Source organism: Drosophila willistoni, unplaced genomic scaffold (assembly GCF_018902025.1).
Source record: "Drosophila willistoni isolate 14030-0811.24 unplaced genomic scaffold, UCI_dwil_1.1 Seg163, whole genome shotgun sequence".
Classification (NCBI taxonomy): domain Eukaryota; kingdom Metazoa; phylum Arthropoda; class Insecta; order Diptera; family Drosophilidae; genus Drosophila; species Drosophila willistoni.
In genome coordinates, this window is record NW_025814122.1 from 136,235 (window position 1) to 153,589 (window position 17,355).

At 37.7% G+C, this 17,355-nt stretch overlaps 1 pseudogene; it reads right to left on the minus strand.

Annotated features, from left to right (window-relative positions):
* Positions 1–287: 287 nt before the first annotated feature.
* On the minus strand, positions 288–11,601 carry LOC6637457 (annotated as a pseudogene).
* Positions 11,602–17,355: the final 5,754 nt, after the last annotated feature.

Genomic DNA, 17,355 nt, shown 5'->3' on the forward strand with positions numbered 1-17,355 from the left:
CGACTTGACCTTGCATCCGACTATGACGCAAGACCTCAAAACACGTCCGTCTTGTTTGACGCGCAAAAACCATCTCTCTTCGTCGTCATCTCTCATTCGTTTGTCATCCTTCTTTGATCGTGCCTTCTCACACGCTCACGTCTTCTCTCTTGATCGTTGTGTCGTCTTCGTCTCTCGTATACAGTGGGATTGATACACTTGCAAATGCACATCCCACATTCGGCCATTCTGATTACGCATTCGACCCGAATGGTAGGTAATTTGGTAGGGTCCAAAATATTTTGGTTTTAGTTTGAGACCACTGCCAAATTGCGTCCTCTTAATTGCAACCAGGTCGCCAACACTATAAGATCGAGCTTACGACGTAGGTTGTAGTACTTCTTGTTTTCGTCTTGGATCTTGGAGATGTGTGCCTTCGCCTTGGCACGGAGCTCGCTTCTTTCGTCTGTAAATATTGCCTTCGTCTCTTGGTTGATAAGATCTCTCAGTTTATAATCATCGTTGGTCCTCATCTTTACACCAGTTAGTAACTCAAATGGAGAAGTGCCAATACTTCTGGTGTACGTCGAATTGATAGCCTGCTGAACTTTGCTAACATGTGGATACCACTTCGTCGGATCATCAACGCTCAACTTCGACAGAACAGGAATGATAATCGCATTTAAACGTTCGACTTGGCCGTTTACTCTCGGAAGTACTTCAGAAAATCTTGGGATGTAAAGGCGGAACCCCGATCCGAGATAATAAACGTAGGGTTGCCAAAAATCGTGCTTTGAATCGTCAGCTTCGTAATAACTTCATTGCTAGTCGTCGATTTGGTTGGGTATAACCAGCAGAACTTCGTAAATGCATCTATAACTACCAGAATATGCTTATAGTCTTTGTGAGTAGACTCGAGAGGGCCTAGAATATCAATATGGTAAGTTAAAAGTGGAATATCATCTTTCTGAAGCGGATGCAACAAGCCTTCTTGCTTGCCAACTTTACGGCTACTGATAATACAAGGAATACAGCATTCGATTTATTTTTGGATTTTTTCCTCGAGATGCGGTATAAAGTATTCTCTGCAAATCAAGTGTTTCGTCTTCTTTGCCCCGTCCTCTGTTATGTGCCTGACCAATAATCTGCTTCTGCATCGCGTTTGGGACAACAATTAAATCAACGTCATTGACTAATTTGTACAGGATATCGGCTTTCAGAAAATAATCATCATAAGTTTTCGAATTGTCTTTCAGAACTTCTATGATGGCTCTTATTTTCTGATCTTGTGACTGTGCCTTCTTTATGCCAACGCTGATTCCATAGTCGCTAATTTGCATAATTGGATATCTGCTGAGGGCGTCGACATGTCTCATACGGGTACCTGAACGGGCCACCCTGGTACAAGGGCTCTTCTTCTCCAGCGTCTTTGTAAATGCGTCGCAATCCGTGATTAGCTTAAAATGCATGCCCAAAAGATAAACTCCAAACTTTTCTAGCGCTGTTATGACTGCGAGAATCTCCAATTCGTAGCTGCTATACTTTCGCTGTGCGTCTGTGGTTTTTCGACTCATGTAGTATACGGGATGGAGTTCACCGTCGTCTGGACATCTTTGTAGTAAAACTGCTCCAAAGCCTTCAATGAATGCATCAGTATGGATTTCAGATTGGTACGACTGGTTGTAGATACTTAAGACTGGATTTTCAGTTAGTAACTTCTTCAAGATTTGAACTGCATTTTCTTCTTCAGGGCCACAGACAAATTTTTGTGCATTCTTGGTCAATTCGGTCAAAGGCTTCGCTATACACGCATAGTTTGGAATAAACTTTCTAAAATAACCCGTCAAACCTAAGAAACTTTGATCTTGCTTTACGGTTTGAGGCATTTTAAACTTTGTAACAGCCTCAATTTCATCTGGAGATGGATATATCTTCTTATTCTCGACAATGTGCCCCAAAAATTGTATTCTTTTCTTTAAAAAATTACACTTCTACAGGTTTAACTCTAAACCATACTCTTCGCAGGTTACGATTACCTCTTTTATATTCTTAACAGCTTCCTCTTCATCTCCGGCCAAGATGATAACATCATCAACGTATGGCAGCGCAATGCCTCTCTTGGATAAATGCCGAAATATTGCATTTACATGTCTTTGGAATACTCCAGGTGAATTAGTAAATCCAAACGGAACCCTCTTGAATTGGTACTGACCACAGTGGGTCACAAACGACGTATACTTTCGACTAGATTCTGCAACTGCCACATGAAAGAATCCGTCCTTCAAATCAATGGTACTAAAAATCGTAGCGTCTTGCAAACGATCCAACTGATCCTCGATGACCGGCAATGGATAATGGTCACGCACACATACCTTGTTTATTTTACGGAAATCGACACATAGCCGGTAGGAATCGTCATGCTTCTTCACAAGTACCACCGGACTTGTGTATTCGGACGTTGACTCTTCAATTATGCCTTCAGCCAACCATTCTTCGACTTTCTCGTTCACGAACTCTGCCTCTTTAAATGCAAGTCTACGGGGTCGCGCCAATATCGGACTGTCATCGTTTAAAATTATTCGCATTTCTACATTGGTTGTCTTTATTGCTACCGGTTGATAATTAGATATCAAATCGAATACCTCTTTTTTAGCACTTGTGCTTGCACATTCGTCTATATTAAGTTCATCTTTATTATTCGCGACATCAATTTTTAGAATTTTTATTTCATCACTATCTTTTTCAAGCTTTTCTACTCTTACACCATTTCGACTAAATATAATGTCAGCTTGCAAACATAATTCCTCGCCTATGATCATTTCGACATCTAACAATCTAATCGGAACTACATGAAAATCTAACACGAACGATTGGTCGTCAATCAAAATGGAATTAACAAAGTATCCAATTGGGTTTATCTTATTTGATTCTCCGACACCGAATCCAATTAGAAACCAGTCAAAGCTACTCAATTCGGGTTGTTTCAAACGTTTATACAAATCTTCGCGAATGATACAAAATTTACTTCCGGTGTCGAACAATGCTTTACACTCAATATTGTCAATTTTAATAACTTTACAGGTTATTTCTTCTTTCGACTTAAAACTTCTTGTGTTTGGTTCAAATTTACCGTTCATTTCTCTTTTCTTACAATTTTTAGCTATGTGACCAAATTCATTACATTTGTAGCACTTTCTACCTTTCCCTTTATCATCACAATCTTTTGAGTAATGTCCTTTATCGCCACAGTTGTAACACACAACATCGTCTTTATTATTAGTTTTCATCATTTTGTTTTTCACTCTTGCACTGTTCTCATCGTTTTTGTATTTACCATTGTCTTTCTTACTTTCTTTTTCACTCATTATTTTATACTGCTTTAATTTCTCTTTAAACTCAATCAAATTTTTCGCACCATATAAAATCGACTTATTCTCACTTTTTTCATCAATGCAGTCAATAAAATATTCTATTAATGAATCGTCTTTAATTTGTCCACGTGAAGCTACATCTTGCATTCTGTAAAAATACTCATAAGCGCACTCATTGTTTTTACGCTTCATTTTCATCAGTTGCTCATGTATGTCTTTACTACTCACGCACGATTTGAATTCACGCAAAAGTGCTTTTTCGAGAGAGTTCCATGAATTTATTCCTCTCTCACTCAAGACAAACAGTTTCGCGATACCTTTTAACGCCTTCTTCGCGAACAGAGACTTCTGGAAATCGTTCCAACACATCAACGTTGCTTGCTCATTGAATTCGTTAATCCAAACTTCTACTGCAATAGTGTTAGTGCCGTCAAAAATACGAATGTTCTCTTCCACGTCGCGAAAACTGATGGCAAAACGCGGCGTCATCATTCTATCTCTCTCTTCGTTTATTCTTCTGTACTCATCGTTGTTGTTCTTGCTTGCTCTCTCGTGTGGTATATTCCTCAAATTATTCTCTGTTGCTACGTTCCTCTCTGTAGCTACCAACTCATGATCTGTCTCGTCGTCTATTTCATCATCTACTTCGTCGTCTAATTCGTCTTCGTCTTGCGATGCCAACAAATTGTTCAGCTTCAAATTCGTGAAAATACGCAATGCACTTCATTCCCAGTACATTGCAAATTGAAACAAGATCACCGTTCGTCAAATTTCGTTGTACATATTCCGCTTTCGCTTTGTATTTTGCGTTCGCTTCATCGTAATCGAAACCAGAAAATTCTCGAATTTTTTTGCGGTTATTTCTATCTCCCTCGCTCTCATAGATAAATTTATGCAATGCTCTGATATTGTCTACTTTACCCGTTTTCAGAGTACCACTTATTAAATCATTTAGACACGACATAGTTAATGTTTTAATTTTACCACTAGCAGAGCAGGACCGACTTAATACGACACGACTGTTAAAGAAAAAAAATCACTTTTTTTTTTCACTCTTCTCCCGCACGAACGCACAAAAAATGTATGTGGGGTGTTCTCTTCTATCCCGCACTCTTTCTATCACGTCAAAATATGTAAGAAAAACTCTTTGTAACCGGATGAGCGCCACTCTTACTCGAATCTATCCCGGTCGAGCACCCAAAATATGTGGGGTTTTATTTAACGGTATAATTATAGTCTATGGTACTCGACTTGACCTTGCATCCGACTATGACGCAAGACCTCAAAACACGTCCGTCTTGTTTGACGCGCAAAAACCATCTCTCTTCGTTGTCATCTCTCATTCGTTTGTCATCCTTCTTTGATCGTGCCTTCTCACACGCTCACGTCTTCTCTCTTGATCGTTGTCTCGTCTTCGTCTCTAGTATACAGTGGGATTGATACACTTGCAAATGCACATCCCACATACATACATATGTTTGAACTAGCGAACTTTTTTTTGGAGCCAACCCCCGTCGACGGACTTCGGGTCAACAGACATCTCGAGTTAAATGCATTTAAAATTGACCTGTCTTAATTTATCTCATATTACAAAAATGGTTTCGAAAATTACGAAATACTTTTCTGCTACTACTACATTAAAAATTTTAGATTGCGTTTTCAACAAACCCATAAAAAAATTATTTTTTTTGCGGAAAAGGAGGGAAAATATTTGCTAAAATATATTTGTTGTTTAAACTTTCGAAAACTTGTCTAAAAAGCATATATTCAGAGCTAAGAAAATGTCAAGAGGCTCTCCGTTCAATTGGATTTTACACAAGTACAATAGACGATAGTCCATGAGTGAACTTGGAAACGGAGAAATTAAAGTTAAAAGATCACCGATGTAGTGGACAAATAAAACATTAAAACAAAAATCGCCCAGAATGAGGGAATCGTCCAGAATTGGAAGCAGCATTTGAAGAAAAAATGGGAATATTTAAAACAAAAAACGAAACACCATCACAAACAAAATTGGCGCCAATATGACTTTGTTATAATCGTATTATGGTAGTCAAAGAGTCACAAAATTGGTGTGGACGCAAGGTTTTTGATACATTTTTGATTTAATGGAATTATAATGAATAAGGAAAAAGTAAAGAAAGGAAGTAAGACTTTACCAAACCTCAGAGACGGCAGAGTCCTTAAATAGAAAGAAAATGTAAATCTTTAATACCAATGACATAATGGTGTGGCAGTGAACCTGCCTTACTGCATAGCCTAAAAGGAGGAGAAATGAAACTCTTTTTTAAAATTTAAATCAATTTATCGGCACGTAGCAGTAGCAACAAACTAGTGGGCTTATCGTGATATAAAGAAGGCAGTTACAACGCCGAGTCACTGGTCGAAAGGTAAAACTGACAATTAAATTCAAAGGCGCGGAGGAGCTGAAAAAGATCCCAGCAAGGGTGGCCAATGTAAAAAACTCGCAAATGGTTATTAATTTCTATATTGATTCATTGCCTCGGCAATCCAGCGTTTTTGCATTCGATTTGAAACACGACTTTAACATTAAGAAAGAAAAAAAGGTAAAGAACACAAAAGGTGGGCATTTATTGTTTAAAATTTTTAGCTATGCTTATTGGATAAATTGTTGGAAGTTCGGAAATACAATGAATAAGGAAAATGCTTTGAACGATACTCGCCCAACGTCGGTGTCAATCACATCTCCTAAAAGGCCTATGGCGCTGTTGGAATGTGGACCTCAGATAGATAAGCACTTTAAAACTTTAATGTAGATGAATAGGGAATAAAATGATTTTAATTTAAATTGAGGACAAAAATGAAAGAATAAATTTGATTCTATCGCAACGACTTAACAAAATAGAATGAGCTCTAGCTCTTCAGGTTCCTCTATTTATACCGTTTCTGTCTGTCAAAGCCGACAGCACTGGCAGCTCAATTGTTATCGATATAATTTTTTCTCCCAACACTGAGGTGATATTATTTTTGGAAGCCTATTGGAAGTAGAGTTGGAGTATTCAACTTGAAATTTTTTAGTGTTTTGGTTTTTTGTGTAAGACATCGAATCCCCAAATTATGGAAAGATTAGATACATACCTACATATGTACATATGTATGTATGAACACATGTTACAGTCAATATAAATTAGCTCTGCTTAAACGCCGACAGCAGCCTACCTCGGAATCAACAGAGCAGCTGAGCTCACACACATACAAGAGTATTGCTAGTACTTCATTCTGTATGAACGAATCTTTTGCTTCGGCAAACGGGAGTGACCGAAGATTTTTGTTTGTTCCGAAGGAGTTATCGTCTGTTTACTCACAATCACACTTTTCGATAGTGTGTGATTGAGTGGCGAGTGTTAATATTTCTGTCGTCACCAAAGCATATAATTTTTTCTAAGTTCTTGGAAAAAATTCAGGAAAATAATTCAAAATTTATAACAGAGCAAATGGAAAATGGAACCTTCCAGCAAACGCAAAGGACGCATTGCGATTTGAGAAACTTCAATCAATATTGAAATAAAGATTTCAGCCAACTGCTCTAACCGATGGATTTGCCTACCAAATTTGGGCAACTAAATAAAGCGCAATATTACATAAAACTCTGGCGTCTAATTATTTGGTTAGAGGGCTCGGGATAAACATACATACATATGTTTGAACTAGCGAACCTTTTTTTGGAGCCAACCCCCGTCGACGGACTTCTGGTCAACAGACATCTCGAGTTGAATGCATTTAAAATTGACCTGTCTTAATTTGTCTCATATTACAAAAATGGTTTCGAAAATTACGAAATACTTTTCTGCTACTACTACATTAAAAATCTTAGATTGCGTTTTCCACAACACATAAAAAAATTATTTTTTTTGCGGAAAAGGAGGGAAAATATTTGCTAAAATATATTTGTTGTTTAAACTTTCGAAAACTTGTCTAAAAAGCTTGGTATATCCAGAGCTAAGTAAAATGTCAAGAGGCTCTCCGTTCAATTGGATTTTACACAAATACAATAGACGATAGTCCATGAGTGAACTTGGAAACGGAGAAATTAAAGTTAAAAGATCACCGATGTAGTGGACAAATAAAACATTAAAACAAAAATCGCCCAGAATGAGGGAATCGTCCAGAATTGGAAGCAGCATTTGAAGAAAAAAAATGGGAATATTTAAAACAAAAAACGAAACACCATCACAAACAAAATTGGCGCCAATATGACTTTGTTATAATCGTATTATGGTAGTCAAAGAGTCACAAAATTGGTGTGGACGCAAGGTTTTTGATACATTTTTGATTTAATGGAATTATAATGAAAGTAAAGAAAGGAAGTAAGACTTTACCAAACCTCAGAGACGGCCGAGTCCTTAAATAGAAAGAAAATGTAAATCTTTAATACCAATGACATAATGGTGTGGCATTGAACCTGCCTTACTGCATAGCCATGCACTAGGGAGAAAAAAAGAAAGGAGGAGAAATGTTAATCCCAATGGATTTATGGACTCTTTTTTAAAATTTAAATCAATTTATCGGCACGTAGCAGTAGCAACAAACTAGTGGGCCTATCGTGATACAAAGAAGGCAGTTACAACGCCGAGTCACTGGTCGAAAGGTAAAACTGACAATTAAATTCAAAGGCGCGGAGGAGCTGAAAAAGATCCCACCAAGGGTGGCCAATGCAAAAAACTCGCAAATGGTTATTAATTTCTATATTGATTCTTTGCCTCGGCAATCCACTGGGACCATTTTTGCATTCGATTTGAAAAACGACTTTGACATTAAGAAAGAAAAAAAGGTAAAGAACACAAAAGGTGGGCATTTATTGTTATTGTAAAATTTTTAGCTATGCTTATTGGATAAATTGTTTGAAGTTCGGAAATACAATGACTAAGGAAAATGCTTTGAACGATACTCGCCCAACGTCGGTGTCAATCACATCTCCTAAAAGGCCTATGGCGCTGTTGGAACGTGAACCTCAGATAGAAATATGCACATTAAACTTTAATGTGGACGAATAGGGAATAAAGTGGTTTAAATTTAAATTGAGGACAAAAATTAAGGAATAAATTTGATTCTATCGCAACGACTTAACAAAATAGAATGAGCTCTAGCCCTTCAGGTTCCTCTATTTATATGCTTCTGTATGTCAAAGCCAACTAGATGTATATAAGTAAATGCCATTGGAATTGTAAGTGTTGACAAGACAGTAAACTTGAAAGTCACTTACAACACTACTGACACTTTTTTTTAGCACTGGCAGCTCAATTGTTATCGATATAATTTTTTCTCTCAACACTAAGCAGCTGAGCTCACACACATACACACATACGGAGAGCACTAACTGTTTGTGGGTGCGTGCCAATCATACGGGATGAAGAAGACGAAAAAATTTCTGGTATAGCGAATTGAATAGGGACAGAGTGATACTTGAAACGTTTTGTCTATGCATTTGATGAATTGAGTTGCAGATAAAGCGATTGGAACATGTAAAAATATTATGGTCGAGGACTGTTAGCTTCTTTGATATTTATACCCTTGCAGAGGGTATTATAAAATTGGTCAGATGTTTGTAACACACAGAAGGAGACGTTTCCGACCCCATAAAGTATATATATTCTTGATCAGCATGAGAAGCTGAGTCCATATAGCCATGTCCGTCTGTCCGTCCGTGCGTATGCGTTTTACTCATCCGTTTTAAGAGCTATTGGCCTGAAATTTTTTTTGTGCTTTTTATTATCTGGAGCAGATCAAGTATTATCAGGATAAAAATAAAAATTGGAGTATCGCTATGAAATTTACATATGTGATAATATTGGATATAAAACCCCAGATCCCACAATTTGAATCTGATCGGATGAATATAACACAAGTTACAGTCAATATAATAATCGGCTCCAAGCTCTGCAGGCAGCGCTGCTTGCTGTCTACTACGTCTTTCGTCATCAACACAGTACATGCATACACACACAGACGCAACGCTACATAAACTGTATGTGTATGCGTGCGTTGCTTTGCTTTGGGAATGCGGGAAGAAGAAGAACAAATTGTATAGTATAAAGAGTAAAATTGTTTTGTTTGTATATTGGCGAATTGAGTTGCAGAAAACAAATTTTAAACATGTAAAATTATTATTGCCGAAGACTGCAAGGGTATATAAACTTCGGCATAGCCGATGTTAGCTTCTTTGATATTTTTTACATTAAACTACAAAAAAATACCAACAAATTGTATTTTCAATTTTCATCGGCGGCCATTTTTTACTTTCATTTATTTTTCATTCAATAAAGAAAACATACATAATTCTAGTAACCCTCTCCGTTTTTAAATATTTTTTTAAAATGTCGTCAAAACATTTCCCAACCAATAAAAAATTATGTATGTATGCATATATTTATATTCATTGTTTTGTGATCTACAACTTTCTCTTATTTGCTGAGCTTTTTGTGTAATTTTCTTAAAGATGTTCGAATAGGACACCCATGCGGGTTGAAAATAAAATATTGATACCATTTCATTTCCGCTGCAAATGCTAAACCGGCCAAAACACAACCCAAACACCAAACGTGAATCATGCTTGAAAAAAAATACACGCCCAAGGGTCTTGGTTCTTCGCTAACAATGGCCACGTGGATTTTATCCAGATGAATGGCCTCCCAAAATGCTTCCCGTTTCCAGTGTTGCATAAGTCCAGCTTGTTGGGCTATCATAATATAGCCCTGCAGCGGCGATTGCAAATGCGAGTCAAGATGCACGGGAAAGATAGATAGAAGGGTCCTGAACAAATGTCCGTGAGACGAAAAATTGGTTTTCGCAAATGTTTCTGCTGCATATCGAGAAAGCGCCAACGATCACTAGTCACAGCATAACCATAACTGATATTCAGCGGATCACGATAGTGATCCAATATATCTTTATCCACTACCTTAAGTTTTTTAAGAAAGTCGTCTGGAAACTGATTGCGTAGACTCCTAATGTGAACATTCTCATAAGTCATAACTAATATTCTTAAATTTGCCTCGATTATGTCCTGAACCGTATTAACTTGTCGTTATGGTGGAGACGATGTAAAATAGCTGGTCATCTTTGAAATATACATATTAGACGAGATGAGACCCATGGCAAAGAGTACAATATACAGATAGCGTATTCGATGTGTCGGCGTCTTAATAATATAAATAGGAGCACTATAGGTCACAGTGCATATGGACTGAAGAAATGCAGCACTTAAATCTCTCGGACGTATGGGTGAACACCACCAAATAGCAATGGTTATATAAAGAACCGATGGTAATAGTAATATCCAGGCGCTATTTTCCAATGCTTCACGTATATAAGCTTCAGCCGGTGATTGATTGCGATATGGGACCATGATACACCAGTCATTTATGCCAATGGGATAGCTATAGCTAACCGAATAGTTGCCAACCATGTCCGTGAATGAATGTATCAATGTCTCATACACACCATGAGCTACCAATTCCAATAGATTTGGTAAATTCAAAGACATTGACATATTTCCGCTTGTGTCCAGAATGCGAGCATTTACGAACTTAAGAAATCCCAAGAACAAATTTCCGCTAGTGCCATGGAAATAATTATCCTCATAACTGTTTGTTGGCCTATCCGACTTTTCTCTAAACCCAATCAAAAGTATTGTTAATATTCTTAGAGAATTGTGTTAGGGCATCAAAGTCCACATAAAACTCGTTTGTGCTGAGTTTTGGAAACAATATGAAAACGGTTTTCAGCCAGTGGGATCAGCGTAATGGGATCATCACGTTCCGTTGTATAGATCATAACCAATGAGGGTGTACTTATTAGCTCTACCATGGGCATTGAGGCATGATAGTTCCGGGTGAATATTAAATTCGGTGCCATCGGAAAATGTATACAAAATTCACGAAAGAAATCGAGTGAGTTTTCATTCTGTAAGTCCAATCTCTCCGAAATGTAGAAAATGAAATTCTTAAAGTGATACAATTCATTGATGCGTTCCACAATGTCTATAACGAATGAATTGCTAACCAACTGAACAGTTTCATCCGTGACTTCTCCGGTTCTATTCGCCGCTACTGCTGCATTGTTGTCCACCGTTTGGCCCGGACGATGTTCGTCCAATATGAGCTTGGCCGTGCGATTAACTATTGTCCCCACACGGATTGACAGTTGACAACTAAATGATTGAAATTGGCGCACTTCAACTTGGGTGTGCCAACGTGGCCAACCTAACTAACCTGGCCAAGTTCAAGCACATTCTGTGACATTACTGACAAATTCGCTATGACGATTTTATTGACTGACTATAAAAATTGTTTACGACCCTTGAAACTCAGCAGCGTTTTCACAAGATTTTTGCAGTTGACTTTTAATGCTAATAAAAAGAACAAATACGAGTATGTCGATAAAAAAATAAAAATGCATTTCAAATTGATTGTTGGCATTTATAAAATGTCAGTCAAAGTAACAGTACATTAAAGTGCATTTAAATCTTTTCTTATGGTTTTGGTAACGATTGTTAGTAGGAATAAAAGTTTTATTTTAGCAAGTAGCTTACATAAACTAAGAAAAATTTATCTAGACTACTCTGTTAGCATTATGGTGCAATAATGACACATTTTGACTCATCTAACAATCTAAAAAAGATTCCTAGGTTAAGTTAACACCCTAAAATATGCAATACGTTGTTGATGAGTGAATTTTTTTTAAAGAGTTTAGGCAACTTATCTTTTTGACACCCCAAGAACTATTCATACAGAGATGTCGCAGAAATCGATAATATTGAAACATGCATTACAATTTTCAATTTGCAAAAACATAAAAAAATAAATGGAACTACAGATTTATACATTTTTTTTGCCTTTATTGGCTTTTTTGTAACTTTTTGAAGAAGTTATATCAAAGTGCCGAGTTAAAAAATTGAAATGAATTTTTTTTGGGCAAGAGTAGTTTCAAATTAACATCGGTTAATTATAAACAAAATATAAGTTAAGCACTTCTATCACAACTCATACTATAACATAGAAGCCATAAACCCAAGTCCGTCAACACATGCCCATTAACCGCATGCCCATTGGCCGACCCTATTTCATCATCACATGCAATACCCATTGGTCAACCCCACTCAATCGTCGCATGCCCATTTGTCGGATGATCGCCAATCTCAAGTAACAGTCCGATCGCTAGGATAAACAATAAGCCTGCACCCCATTTTCCCAGGCCCTAGAAGAATGGTGTCGGGTTCGGTGCATACGCAGAATCACGCCACAAATTTCGGCAATAAACAAAGAATGGTCCTGAACACTTGTGTAAACAAAGAATGGTCCCACGCACTTAAAGTGGACTATTGGACTCAGCCAACGCCGCTGCCTGCGACGACGTCGATTACCCAAGCCTTCATCCAACATAATCGAACCATAGCAAATCAGTCTTGAGCCTAAGTACAAACCAACCGGTAACATCGCTTAAACTCCGCCGAATTCGCTCACCAAAGTCAGCATCTTTCAGTTATAAAACAAAAACATACTGTATTGTAATAAAAGTGACTTTATAAATAAAAATTCATTTTTTAACCCGTGAGTGAAGGAAGTGTTTAATTGGCGCCCGAGCAGGGACCCTGCTAAATACAACGTGATCGTGAGTTAGTGAAAGGTACCAGTGATTCGTGACCAAAAAACGCGTTAAAGGCCTTTAGAGTCAGAAAAACACTATATCGAACTATACCACGAATCAGACAGGGTCATTTTAATCGCTGCGAATTCCTCTAAGACTAGTTCGGAGGAAAACTGAAAACCCAAAAGTGTTTGCCCAGGAGCGTTAGTACCTTCAACGTTGGAAAAGCGAGACCTCCTACAAACCGATCAGTAAAAAGCACCGAGGATGATAGCATTAATGTAAGTTAAGTGAAATAAATTTAAGCAAAAGTAAATCAAAATAAAAATTTTTATTGTGAAAACACAGTGGGTGAAAAAATTGTGAATCAAGATCAAGAATCAACTCTTGTTAAAAAAGAAAAGTAGAAGCTAAAAATTTTTTTATATAAAATCCTTAATTAAATTTTTTCCCCACTCAAAAAAAGAAAAAGAAAATAATGAAAAATTAAGAAAGAAAATAATAATAAGTAATATTGAAAAAAGAAAAGAAAATAATGAAAAATTAAGAAAGAAAATAATAATAAGTAATATTGAAAAAAGAAGAGAATATAATTTTGAAATTTTGAAATAATATTTTTATAAAAAATAACCACATAATATTGAAATTTTTGTATAATACCACAAGCCATTTCCATCCAAGATTAGCGGACTTACCGCTATATTTTTATCAATCCAAGATTAGCGGACATACCGCTATATTTTTATAAATACAAGATTGGCGGACATACCGCTATATTTTTATCAATATAAGCAAAAAATTTAATTTTCGCGGATTATATTTTTCGTATTCGCGATACCGTAACACCTTGAATTAATCCTAATTAAAAAAAATCCATTTCCAAAATGACTAAAGACAACTGGGTTAAAGCCGCAGTCCTTCAGCAGGGTGGTATTCATGCAGCAGGTTCTGACAGCATCCACCTCAAGTGCATCAACCGCAAATAGAATCGAGGCAGTGTCAATACAAGGACTAGATGTAGCTATCCAGACAATTTTGTCGTCTTAGTTACAGGAAATAGTGAAACAATTAAATCATTCTCAGTCAGGACATATACCCTTTAGGGACCAGACAGCTGGCGTTCAGGATGATTGGCATGAACTAGATAAAGTGCCAGACATCGTAAAGAATCTTGACAAATTCTCAGGTAGCCGTAAAGATTTCTCAACATGGTTTACTACCGCCACACAATTGATGGAATTGTATGCCCCCATTCAGGGAACACCCAAATACTATGCAATTCTTATGACCATTCGAGGAAAAATTACAGGCCATGCCAATACATTGTTGAAAGTCTATCGCACCGCATTACATTGGGGTGCAATCTCGCAGTGTTTGTTAACTGAGTACACGGACAAACGAGATTTAAGCACTTTAGAATATCAGCTGTTTATTATGACCCAGAAGGGCACCTCCATTCATGACTTCTACTTCGCAGTTCACCAACAGATGTCGGAGATCTCTCAGACAGAATGATCTTAGCTCAACCCAAAGATCTGAGGCATGCATTGCAATTGTGCGATATGTTGGATAATAAGAGGGCTAGAAACATTATCGGCCATCGTGACATTCGTCCACCTGTAGGACCAAAACCCCCGCAGTATGCTAAAATTAACGTGCAACCTCAACGATCGTTCATACCAGCAATTCCACCCAAACCTTACAACAACAACAACTATTATAATCAGAAACCCATGCAAAACGTGTTCATTCCCCAAAATAGATTCCCTCAATCTAATAACCCCGTATTTTTCAACGCACCACCGAGACCCTTTGCCCCGAAACCTCAGCCGGCACCAACTCCAATGGATGTCGACGGCTCTATTGTAACCAAAAAAGTTAACTACATGAACAATCCGAATGTTAATTTACCACAACAATTTGCTCTTAAGAGAGTCAACCAGTCCACCGCAAATTTTTCCAATAAAGTGCAGAGGCAATTCCATATCGAAACCGGTCCGTCAGGTGAACAATATATCACCATACCGCCTCAAGAAGAGCATTACTCCGATATGTCCGATTATCAGGCTGCTTATCAGGGCCAAGAAGACCCTTTTGAATTAGTCCCATATTCTGAGGTTCAACAATATCAACAGCAGGAGGAATATTTTACCTCACAAGGTGACAACTCAGAGTTAGTTCCTCAGAACAAAGAGGAAACCAGACCACAATCACAGGAGCCTCAACAACCACAAATCGAGGACACCGTTAATTTTTTAGGTTAAAGTGTTCCTCTTTGCCGTACTTTGTTGTCCGGGACAAAGACGGAACCTCATACAATTTCTTAATAGATACCGGCTCGAACAAGAACTATGTCCAACCAGAAATAGCAAAAAATATCAAAATGAATGAACACAAGTTTTACGCGAACACCGTAAATGGTCGCATTTTAATAACCAGCCATATCCATTTGGGTTTATTTATCGAACCCAATAAACCAATAACGTTCTTCCTATTACCTAATCTGAATCCGTTCCATGGAATTCTAGGTAATGACTCACTAAGAGAGTTAAACGCTATCATTGATGTAGGGAAAGATCTACTATACGTCAACAACTCTCATGTTGTTAAAGTGAAGCAGATGCGAGCCCATCAGGTCCATACCCTCAAATCAGATGAGCTCACTAATCAGCAGAAATTAGGATTAAAGGCGCTCCAAGAGGAGTACAAATCGCTATTCGCGGACCCAAATAAAAAATTGACTTATGCTACTAATGTCCAAGGAGAAATCCGAACGACAACAGACACTCCAGTCTACACCAAGCATTACCCATATCCAGCCTCTCTAAGAGAAGTAGTAGAAGACCAGCTACAAGAATTATTACGAGATGGTATAATACGACCCTCACGGTCGCCCTATAATTCCCCTGTGTGGATAGTCCCTAAAAAGAGTGACAGCCTTGGGAATAAGCAATATAGGATGGTCATAGATTATAGAAAGCTCAATGCAGTTACAGTTTCGGATAGGTATCCTATCCCCGAAATCGGAGAAATGGTTGCGCAGTTGGGCATCAATAAGTATTTCTCTGTTCTTGATCTAAAGAGCGGATTTCATCAGATTTCCCTTAAGGAATCTGATATTGAAAAAACGGCATTCGCCGTGAATGGAGGGAAATACGAGTTCACGAGACTCCCCTTCCGCCTAAAGAATTCCCCATCAATATTCCAAAGAGCTCTCGATGATTTTTTGAGAGATCTCATTGGAAAGATCTGTTACGTCTACATCGACGACATAATAATATTCAGTAAATCGGAGGAAGAGCATTTCCGACATCTAGCTTTGGTATTTTCTACCTTGTCCAAGGCAAATATGAAAGTCCAAGTAGATAAATGCAAATTCCTAAGACATAGCGTTGACTTCCTAGGCGTAGTAATTTCAAAGGCAGGAGTTAAAACCAATCCAGAGAAAATCCAAGCCATTAAAAAGTTCCCTATACCAAAGAACCTAAAACAACTAAGGTCCTTCCTGGGACTAGCTAGTTATTACAGAAGATTTATCAAAGATTTTGCTAAATTAGCTAGACCCTTGACTGCGTTATTGAGAGGAGAACATGGCAGAGCCAAGAAAAATGTCTCAAGCAAGATCGAAATCCGAAAGCCGAAATCGATGCCTTCGGGAAAGTAAAAAATGCATTAGTGTCACAAGACGTTATGCTAGCATACCCTGACTTTAAACAAGAGTTCCATCTAACCACCGATGCCTCAAACATTGCACTAGGAGCTTCTCTAGAACAGAATGGGAGACCCATTACATTTCTTTCCCGTGCGTTATCCAAAGCTGCAGAAAACTATGCCACAAATGAAAGAGCTAGCAATAGTATGGGCATTGGATAAGCTAAGAATGTATGTATACGGCAAATCCAAAGTGATAATTTACACCGAACACCAGACTCTCACTTATGCTCTCAGCTCAAAAAATAACAACATAAAGCTGAAGAAATGGAAAAGTTACCTGGAGGAATACAACTACGAGTTGAAATATAAACCGGGTAGCTTAAATGTCGTAGCAGACGCACTCTCTAGGAACCCTACTAACATAAATGCTAGTAGTACGTCAGCTACAGTCCACAGTGATGAAAGCTCAGGGCATGAACTCATTCCAGCAATGGAAGTACCACATACCACATACCACAGACATACAATAGTGAGAAGTAATTATTCCGAAGACAACCTTGTAACTATTTTAAAGAAAAAAAAAACAAGCCATTTCCATCCAAGATTAGCGGACATACCGCTATATTTTTATCAATCCAAGATTAGCGGACATACCGCTATATTTTTATAAATACAAGATTGGCGGACATACCGCTATATTTTTATCAATATAAGCAAAAAATTTAATTTTCGCGGATTATATTTT